General features: G+C 37.2%; 1 protein-coding gene across 1 annotated transcript in view; it reads right to left on the bottom strand.

The window, feature by feature from the left end:
* Positions 1–9,445, bottom strand: part of LOC103801199 (WD repeat-containing protein 70-like) — a 36,588-nt gene that overhangs the window by 14,379 nt on the left and 12,764 nt on the right. The gene's annotated exons all lie outside the window — the stretch shown is intronic.

Below are 9,445 nucleotides of genomic sequence, written 5' to 3'. Positions count from 1 at the left end.
GGACAACACAGGAGCTCTAAGACTCAAGCTTGTGACTCAAGAGAGCCAAAGTAGGCACAATCTACCACAAAGGACAACACATCTCATCACAAAAACCTGTATGTGCATTTGACTAACAGGGCAGGGTGGAAAAGTATTTTCGAGAGATAGTAACTCTTTAAAGGGATATTGTCCAAGGCTGAAGCTGTTTTGCCCCACTTATGCAATAAATGCATCCAGATCTAGCATGATGAATGCTCCTGTTAGTATTTCACAGAACAATGCTCCTTTTTCTAGCCTTGACCCCCTCCATCTCCCCTTGCCCCAGCTTACTACTTCTCTTTCCTCAAAAGCCAGGAATAGACTCTTTTCAAAGGGAATTAATATTCAACCATTATCATCCACCTATTCTTAAAGTATCTATACATAATTATTTTGTTTCACACAATACAGCAGACGAAATTCACAAAATGGGAGCCAATAATGTCTTAACAAGAGATACGCAGCAAAGCTAAAATATAATTAAGGCTGTAATACAGCCCTACAACTTGGGAAACAAGAGCCATCTGACCTGAAAGATAATGGTTAGGTATCAGCTGTAGTCACTCCTAAATCACTTCCAATTTCATGTTCCATACTATTTCTGGTTTGGTCCAGATCCACTTTTTTGAATGCTATGAGGTACATAACATTAGAAATATTGAAAAAATTCTGAAGCCCATTCAGCCATCATGAACCAGAGGTTCATTTTACCACAAGACAATGGATGAGTCTGAGCTATTTTTCTGCTTTGTGTTCTTCTTCCAGGATAAAAAACAAGTGAGATGAATTTTAATGAATCAAATGACCACTCTTTACAAGGTTCCTCAGCAAAATATCCTCCTTCTACACACACGCACACACACACATACAACACTATACCTTCCCATTTACTCACAGGTACAAATAAACCTTATTGCTTGTTACAAGACAACTAGAGAACATTTTTAGAGACAAATCTGAAGTACAAAGTAGAATTCTGATAATGAATTATGCCCATGATCCATGCCATAACACAGGGTGGCTAGTAAGTTGTTTGATTTAAGTAAGAGAGTCTTACATACTGTTATGTAATGCTCAAAATGCTAAAGTAACTCTGAAACACCACAGCTAATAACAAGTTGAAGGTCAAAGGTGGGTGGCCTTTTCTTTTATAATATTTATTGCATGTGTTTAGCCAGCCTTTTTAAACTCTGTAGTTAATGTGGTTCTCCACTTTCTACTGTCAAGTAAATGTATTTTATAGCATGGTAGTGGATACCAGCCAACAAAAACAAGCCTGAGACAGTGTGGCTCAGCACTGATGGGCCTTGCTAAGTTTCTAACTTGTCAAACATGCACAGCACACTTAAAACCACCATGGCACGTGCTCCATAGCAGGCAAAAGAAACTGCCATTAAATGTTGCTCTATAAATCTTCTGAAATCATAAAATGTCGCCAGAATATAATTTGTTAAAAACTAAACAAGCACAAGCTCTGGACATGTAAATAATTTTATTAATCCACTGGCATATAAGCCTAGTTTATAAGAAATACTAAAAACTACACATGCAGTTCTCAGATTATATTAGAAATTGACAATACTTTAATAATATACAAATACTGAATCCCTGAACTATATCCTAATAAATATTCCCAAACATATAATCCTAAAGAAGCAAAAATGCTCATCAGCTATACAAAGGGACCATTGTAGACTAGGTCTTAACATTGGAAGGAAAGGTAAAGGAGAATCTTCATCATACAAATATACTTAATTCTTAAAGAGCCTTTATCCTTTGCTGCCTCTAACTTCCCTACTGTTTACACTTAGAATAACTCAGGTAGACATCTTCATCACTGGAGATGCTACACATCAAACTACAACTCAAAGAAGGTCCTACCTCCCAGCTCTCCAGGCAAATAAGTGTGTTAACTGCAGGAAAAGAAGTGTTTTCCTGCCTTGGTATGGAATACCATGCCAAGGGATGAATACTCACCTACTGATACTGAATTTTACACAGCTATAGAATGGATGCAGTTGGAAGACAGCTCCGGGGGTGACTGATTCAACCATCCTGCTGCAAGCATGGCCAATTCCTACAGACAGCTCAGGGTATCGTACAGTTCGGTTTTTAATATTTCCAAGGATGGAGATTCTACAGACTCTCTGGGCAACCTATGTCAGTCTACAACCAGCCACACCATAAAAAAAACCAATCCACAAACCGCAAAGCATTTTCATATGTTTAAATGTACATTCCTGTAATTAGTTTTGGGCCCATTACCTTTTACCCTGTCACTTGCACCAAGGAGCTTTGCTTTACTTGCTTCACCTTCCTGTCCCCCTACAAGTGTTTATTCATGAGAGCTCCAGAAAGTGCCCTCTTCTCCAGGCTGAGAGATCCTGCCTCTCTCACCCTTTCCTTCTGTGCCAGACAGGCCAAGCCTTTTATCACCTATGCAGTACTCGCTTTGTTAATCTTATCTCTTATACTGGGAGATCAGAATTGGACCCAGCACTACAGATACGTCTCACCAAGGCTGTGTAGAGATGCATCTTTGACCTGCTGGCAACACTCTGGTCTGATGCAAATGCCTGTGGGCTTTTTGGTGCCACTTTGAGATAGGAAAGGTATTTGCCATTCTACATCCACTTTTTAAGAATTACTTGTTTCATTTTAAAGCCATGCCCTGCAATGTAACCCAACACAAACAAGGTGGTACTTCAGTTTTAATTGCCTCTGAGATAGGAATTCAGGCTGGAAGCAATAGCCTCAGCAGTTAATACGAAACTGAAAGCTTTCACTCCTTCATCAGTCAAGATGGTAAAAGAGCAGGGAATTAAATTGCTTAATATTGCTTTATGGAAACCTAGCAGAAAAGACTTGACTAACTGTAGTACTGGTTGTCAGGAAAGCCCATGGATGACAGCTTCAAATCTAAGAAATACAAACAGCAGCACAACAAAATCCCTGTCAGTTAACACATTTTAGATTCAAACATTCAATACAGAATGACTTATCCTGGTTCATTTAACATTTAAAGCTTAAAGCAGACAAACCTATGTAGATTCTGAAAACAATAGAATTCCACATCATAGCTCAGCTTTGCAAATGGAAAATAATGTCTTATAACAATTAAGAATAATAAAATGCAAAATGTATCATCACAAACACTTTCAACATTTGGAAAAAGAATATTTCTGTAATGGCTGGATGTCTGAGACACTACACCTTTGGAGCACGAAGTCCTGAAAGCCTGTCATAAAAATCCTGAAAATACTTTTATTCATGGAACTGATGAAATCAGCTTTGTGACTGTAAGGCTATTACAAAAGACAATTACTAGTAACGATTTAAAAACTCTTTGGTACTTCTGCTGCAGCAAAAACATTAAGTTCTTCAAATGAAATCAATCTGAAAAGTCCTTTGGCAATGTCTATTGCATATACAAACACAGTAGCTTGCATTGGGAAATACTGGGAAAAGATTTTGAAAATATTTTTGTGAAGTCAGGCAGGGAAAATATTAAAAATGTTAACAGAAAGAGAAACACTCCAAATTTACCTTCTTCATTGTCACTGTGAAAGAGATTACAAAAGATTCAGTGGGTGTTATTGATGGTAGGCCTTTGTAATTATTTTCAGGTGACTTGACTGTCTTGTAATACTGACAAACTGAAAGCCAACTAAAAAATTATCTAAGCAATTTTAGACATCTTTTTTTGCAATCTGGATGAAAATGTTTATCTTCATAAACAACTGCCTAATAATATAAGAACATGTTACTCATTTTTCTTGAAACTAGTCCTACCATTTTTTAGAGCTGTTATACTATTAATTCTTAAAAGTGTTAATTACTTGAACAATACATAATTTTTCTTAATCTTTAAACTAAGTACTATACTCACTTCAGATTCTCAGTTCTTTTAAAATAGACTCCAGTTCTAAAAAATTTAACCTGTAATACGCTGAATGCTTAATAACATGTGGTAATCTCAATGTGGCAAAACTCAAATACATAGGAAGGTGCAGGCAAAAGTGATGCTAACACTCTCCTCCCCTGTGCTATTCCACCTGCACTTCTGGGATGTTTAGTCCTGGCTCATGCACAGGTCGGGGATGGTTTCTAACAGTCTCACCTCTAACACTCTGTTCTCACCTGTGTGCTTCCCTTTGTATCATAAATAGTAAACTACACCAAATAGTTTTTCTGTTAGGTTATTCTCTATCTGAGTTAGCTCACTAAGCAACTACACACACAGCTTTGTTGGTACTACGAATGTAACAGTGCTTTGATGTGAGTTAGCAGCAGTGTCTCCAAATGAGAAAATGAAGCTTGGAACATAATTTTCTCTAACACAGAATGGGACATTTATTCTTGCCTAGAAATACATCCGTGTGTTTAACAGGCAAAGTGAAGAATAACTGAAGCAGATTTCTCAGCAACTAAAAGCTAATTACCTCAACTGAAACTGTCCAGAGCACTTGGGCAACACCCTGACAGGAGTAAACAATGCAGAGAGGGCATTTTACAAGGTCAGCAAGAAAAGATTAAAATGATTTGTGGCATAGGAATGGAAAATTTACCCCCCTAAGATGAAACCATGAAGCTGGTAAGGTCATAAAGCTGCAGACTGATGTCAAGGACTGAAAGAATTCTCCTGGATCTTTGATTATAAAGATGGTTCAAGACTGCAGCTGCAGAGGCAAAACTCAGTTCCCTGGCCCACGTTCCTGGTGAAAACATTCCGTTTTACAGTGTGGATAGAGCTGACCCAGGATGGGAAGAGCAGTCTCAGAGGAGTCAGTACAGTTTGAAGGCAAGAACGAAAGGAAAGGTTAATAATTTCTAGTAAGAGGGACTATGCAAGGTTAGAGATGTTTCACACTGGGAAGAGGGACCAGCAGATTGTGAGAAGTTTCAGAGGGGATGTACCATGGAAAACACAGATAAAGCATATAAAGAGAAACACTTGACCTGATGCAGCAAGTATTCCTAGTTCCTAAATATTATAATATATATAGCCTTCACATTAAAAGTTAGTTCTCAGGCCTTAATATTTTTCTGCAATATTCCAGAGCATCAGCAGTCACTTAATCTCAGTAGTATCTTTCAAATCTACCAAAATGGGAGGTTCCCTGTTACATAACAAAATAACAAGAGCATATATAAAGAATGTCTCTGGGAAGTATTATTCACCTCTATACTCTTTCACTCTGCTACAAGAGAGTTAGGGAAGATTCAGGCTTCTCTCCATCACTGCCTTCTTGTATTCCTACGCTAACATTTTACATGTCTGATGCTGCACAAAAGCATTAACCTCTTACTTTGTGAATTTGTTGAAACTTTGGCTGATATCCAACAAAATGTAACTACTTTTATATGTATTCCAGCCCCAAGATAATAGCTAGTCTTTTGTTAGCAAAATTTTATTAAACAGATATGTATGTGTGTATGCACATGGCAGTCATAATTTGCCGCAAGACTGACACGATATCAAGTTTCACTGTTTTCAAAAAAATTCCATGAACTTTCTTATTTTTTGACACAAATACGAACCACCATACACTTCTATAGCACTTAGGTCAAAGATACTATATTCTTTCCTTTGCTACTGCAAAATAAAAAGTAAATTAGAGGGCCCATATTTTACAGTGATGTTTTAATTTCTTGTCCCTCCTTCAAGAGGTCTTACTGCTTTTCAATCAGGCACTGTTTTCTTTGGAAACAACCCCTTGTCCCTAAAGGCAGTTAAGTTTTAAGGTTAAGTACCATGCAGTTGTCTTTGAAAATGAACATTTCATGTAAAGTGTATTTTCAGATAATGTATGGTAATGTAGCAACTTTTTCAAGGTCATTAGTAAAGCACCTCCAGCCATGCAGAGAAGGTGAAAAAAAAACATGCTTCCATGTCAGTGAGGCATTGTTGGAATAAACATTTTACATTTTTCCATCTTTTCACTTCAGGTTCAGACTTTCACACTTCTCTGATTGTTCTTGACTCTCAACTTGCTTATACATTTGCTCCAAAATGCCAGAAATGGCTATTCAGTTAACTGCAGCTATCAGCCTTCTAGGCTAAGTTCAGTAAACTATTGTCTGCTCCCATGGCTATTAATAAAAACTATTTACATGAAAGTACAGACAAACAAATCTGCCTTGCAGATTGCATCTGTCTACTTCCATCCCTACATAAAACTACCCTGAGAGGGTGGGAAATTTCTACTGAATGACGCTGAATATAGCTAATATTCCTACAGTCCCTGTGGTGAGTGTGCAGCTTACATTTACCTGGAAACTGGAAACAGCAAAAGTGATCTTGCAAACAACCACCAGAAAAAAATACTGTTAATTCCAGATAAATACTGAAAATGGGAAGGAAACATGCTAATCCTTGGCTTTCATACATGTCTAACTACTGAAGCAAGAATTCATGGGTGTTTGATGTTTCCTTCACGTGATGTTTCCATGGATTTAAAAAAAAGAGTTGGTTACAATTTAGATAAAGTTCTTTCATTCCAAGGTGAAGTTGCTGATGTTTTGACAGTTGTTTGGAAATCAGGTGCAAGTACGAGAGCGTAGGCTCTCAGCTAGCACAATTCTTTCATAAATGGCAGGCTTTTCTCCTGTAAATTGCCTACAGTCATAAATCATTAAATCAATAGAAAGGAGTGCAAGAGTAACTTATTATCTCATACTTTGCTATTGGCAAGGTCAGGATACAAGAGATGAAATGTACTAGTGCTTCACCAGAATTCAATAAACACCAATAGAGCAAAGCGAAGAGCTTAGGTGGGACTTGTCTCATCAAACTTAAGATGTCTACACCTCTAATCTTTAGAGTTCTATTCTTCAAATGTCTACAAACTTCCCTCCCCCCTTCATAGCTAAAGGAGAGGAATAAGCATTTTACAGTGCCCTTTATCTAACCTATTTTAGAGACCTATTTTAGGATGAGATAAAATCACAGTCTGGATGTGTTTATTTTTCTCTGTTGATTAGAAAAGGAGCCTAGGGTGACTGGATCAGCTGTAGACATCTATATTTGGTCAGGTGAATCCCTACAGCCTACTGTGGCCAAAATAACCATATAAGAAAAATAGAAAACTAATAGGGATCTACATTACAGCATGTTGTGCTACTTATACAAAACTCTCCAGTTCAAGGATAAAGGATCCTGGAAGCCATATTCAATACTCCAAATGCAGAAACAATACAGTAGATACAAACTTCTAACACTGTCTAACAAATCTTTAAAATCTTAGCTTCAAAGACCAGGTCTAGCTCTGGAGAAACTTAAAAACTGAATAGGGATAAAACAGAAACAGATCTATGTTCGCCCTTACTGCTTAGCCCTTTCTTAACTGACAATCTAGTAAATAATTCCTTAGAACCTGTTCTGAAGCTATACAACGAAAAAGTGAAAGCAAGAGCTGCTGCTCTAGGAAAATATTTTTGGTTAGGATAAGAAAAACTTAAACAAACCTTTTCTCTTTTCCTATGTGTAAGCTTTGCTTCAGTGGCCATGACGGTATGTGATGGGCTCTGTTTGAACAGCACTGCCTAGATTTGCTGCATTTGGCTGCCCAGACATTCAGATAAGCAGCATGTCAGCGGGGAAGACAGCAAACATGTAAAATGACATTCTGACCACGGCTGTGGACTCCGTAAGGACAGGTCACCACAGCAGTGGCTAAATGGAGCTTTTCTGACTGAACTGAATATTTATCTTAACAGTAAACTTTGCAAATTTCAGTATTTCTGAAAAAAAAAGACAAACGCCAATCTGTCAAAATCAGTGCAAGTATATGTGCAATTAGTTTATTTAGCATATCTATTCTGTCTTCTCTCCTGTAAAACTCCTACATATTCATGATGAAAAACTGCTTGAGCAATGCAGTACTTTTAAACATGCAGGAGCTTAGAATGTAAGTAAGCAATACTGCTTAGAAAACCTGTAAGAAAGAGCAATTACTTTCCAAATTAACATTATCTGTTACCTAAGGCTATAGTTGTATTAGTTGACATTGGAGAGGGGTAAGCAATTTCAAATGTGTGCTGGATTGAGGGATCACAACTCAGTGTGCTTTTCAGCTTAATATTCTACAGTTCTGGAACTTCCACAACATCAAGTCCTTCTCACTTTAGTGATGTCTTCCCAGAAGAGAAGGGAATGTACAAAGTTATTTCAGAAAAAAACTCACATTTATTTCATAGAATTTTTCTTTCTTTAAACAAAACACGCAAATACTGAGATGCTAAGACCTGAAGACACCTTCCCACTACCACAAGATCTTTAAACAATTGTTCCCCATCCCTGTTTGGTTACCACTACTTTTAAACAACTTCTGTAATTAGGAAACATATTAAAACAGGGGCTTTCAAGGTTTTCCATTTTAAAATGAAGGCATGGAACCATTTAGAAACTTCACATATTTAGACTGCCGTACAGTGAATACAAATCTAATCTTTGAACAAATGTTCATGGATGTGTTTTAAGTGGCTCATAGTTTTCATGGACAGAAACTTCTCTGCCACTTTTTATGAAATACATCCCACCAAGAATGCATATACCATACTTGTGAAAAGAGATTAAAATGCCTCAGAATATACTAAAAATCTCATGCTGAGCTGCAGGAAAGCACCATTCATGTTCTAACTTACAGACAAGTAGAGTGACTCCTGTCTGTCTTCAAGATCTCAAAGCTTTAAAAGTAAACACTTACTTGCTCCCTCTCATGCCCTCATACTCTGTAAAGTTCAGAAACAAGCCTGAAAGAGTTTTAAGCAAATGTTTCAACATATTTTTCCCCAAAATGTACACATATTTTCTCTCCAACTCCATACAACCAGAATTTTAAGGAAACCTTAAAACACACACAAAAAAATAATCAGAAACTCAATATTCTAATATTAAGCTAATGGAAACCTTACCTGCTGAAATACCTCAATTTCTACACAACAATCAAAGATCATTGATAATGGTGGTTGAAATGCAGAATAGAAAAGCAAAATCAATCAATAAAGTTAGCATAGTAAGGAAATGCTTCTATATAGATCTTTCCTTCTCCTACAGAAACCTTGATTTCGCTGCAGGTGATCTGCATGAAATATCAGCTATATTAACTGTCTTCTACCCTCCAAGAGTAACAGAAGTTTCTCCTTAAGAATCATAGGAAGACAATGCTGCTCAGAGACAACATTAATTCCCACTGCACACTCTGTAATCTCTTTTCAGTAGTGTCTTACAGCACAGTGGTGATACAAAAGGCATCAAGTTGGCTTGTCATGGTGCTCTACCTGGAAAAGGCTGATCTGCCTCCTGGAAGCACTCACTGCCAGAAGGGTGGGGGGCAGATAAAACTGTGTAACTCTTATAAAACTGCTGCATTTTTAATTAAAAAACCTAAATTGAATAACAGATTTCCAAATGTCTGCCAAG

This window comes from Acanthisitta chloris, unplaced genomic scaffold, assembly GCF_000695815.1.
Source record: "Acanthisitta chloris isolate BGI_N310 unplaced genomic scaffold, ASM69581v1 scaffold24784, whole genome shotgun sequence".
In the NCBI taxonomy this organism is placed as follows: domain Eukaryota; kingdom Metazoa; phylum Chordata; class Aves; order Passeriformes; family Acanthisittidae; genus Acanthisitta; species Acanthisitta chloris.
Note: the sequence above shows the minus strand (reverse complement) of the source record. Positions and strands in the feature narration are given on the sequence as shown.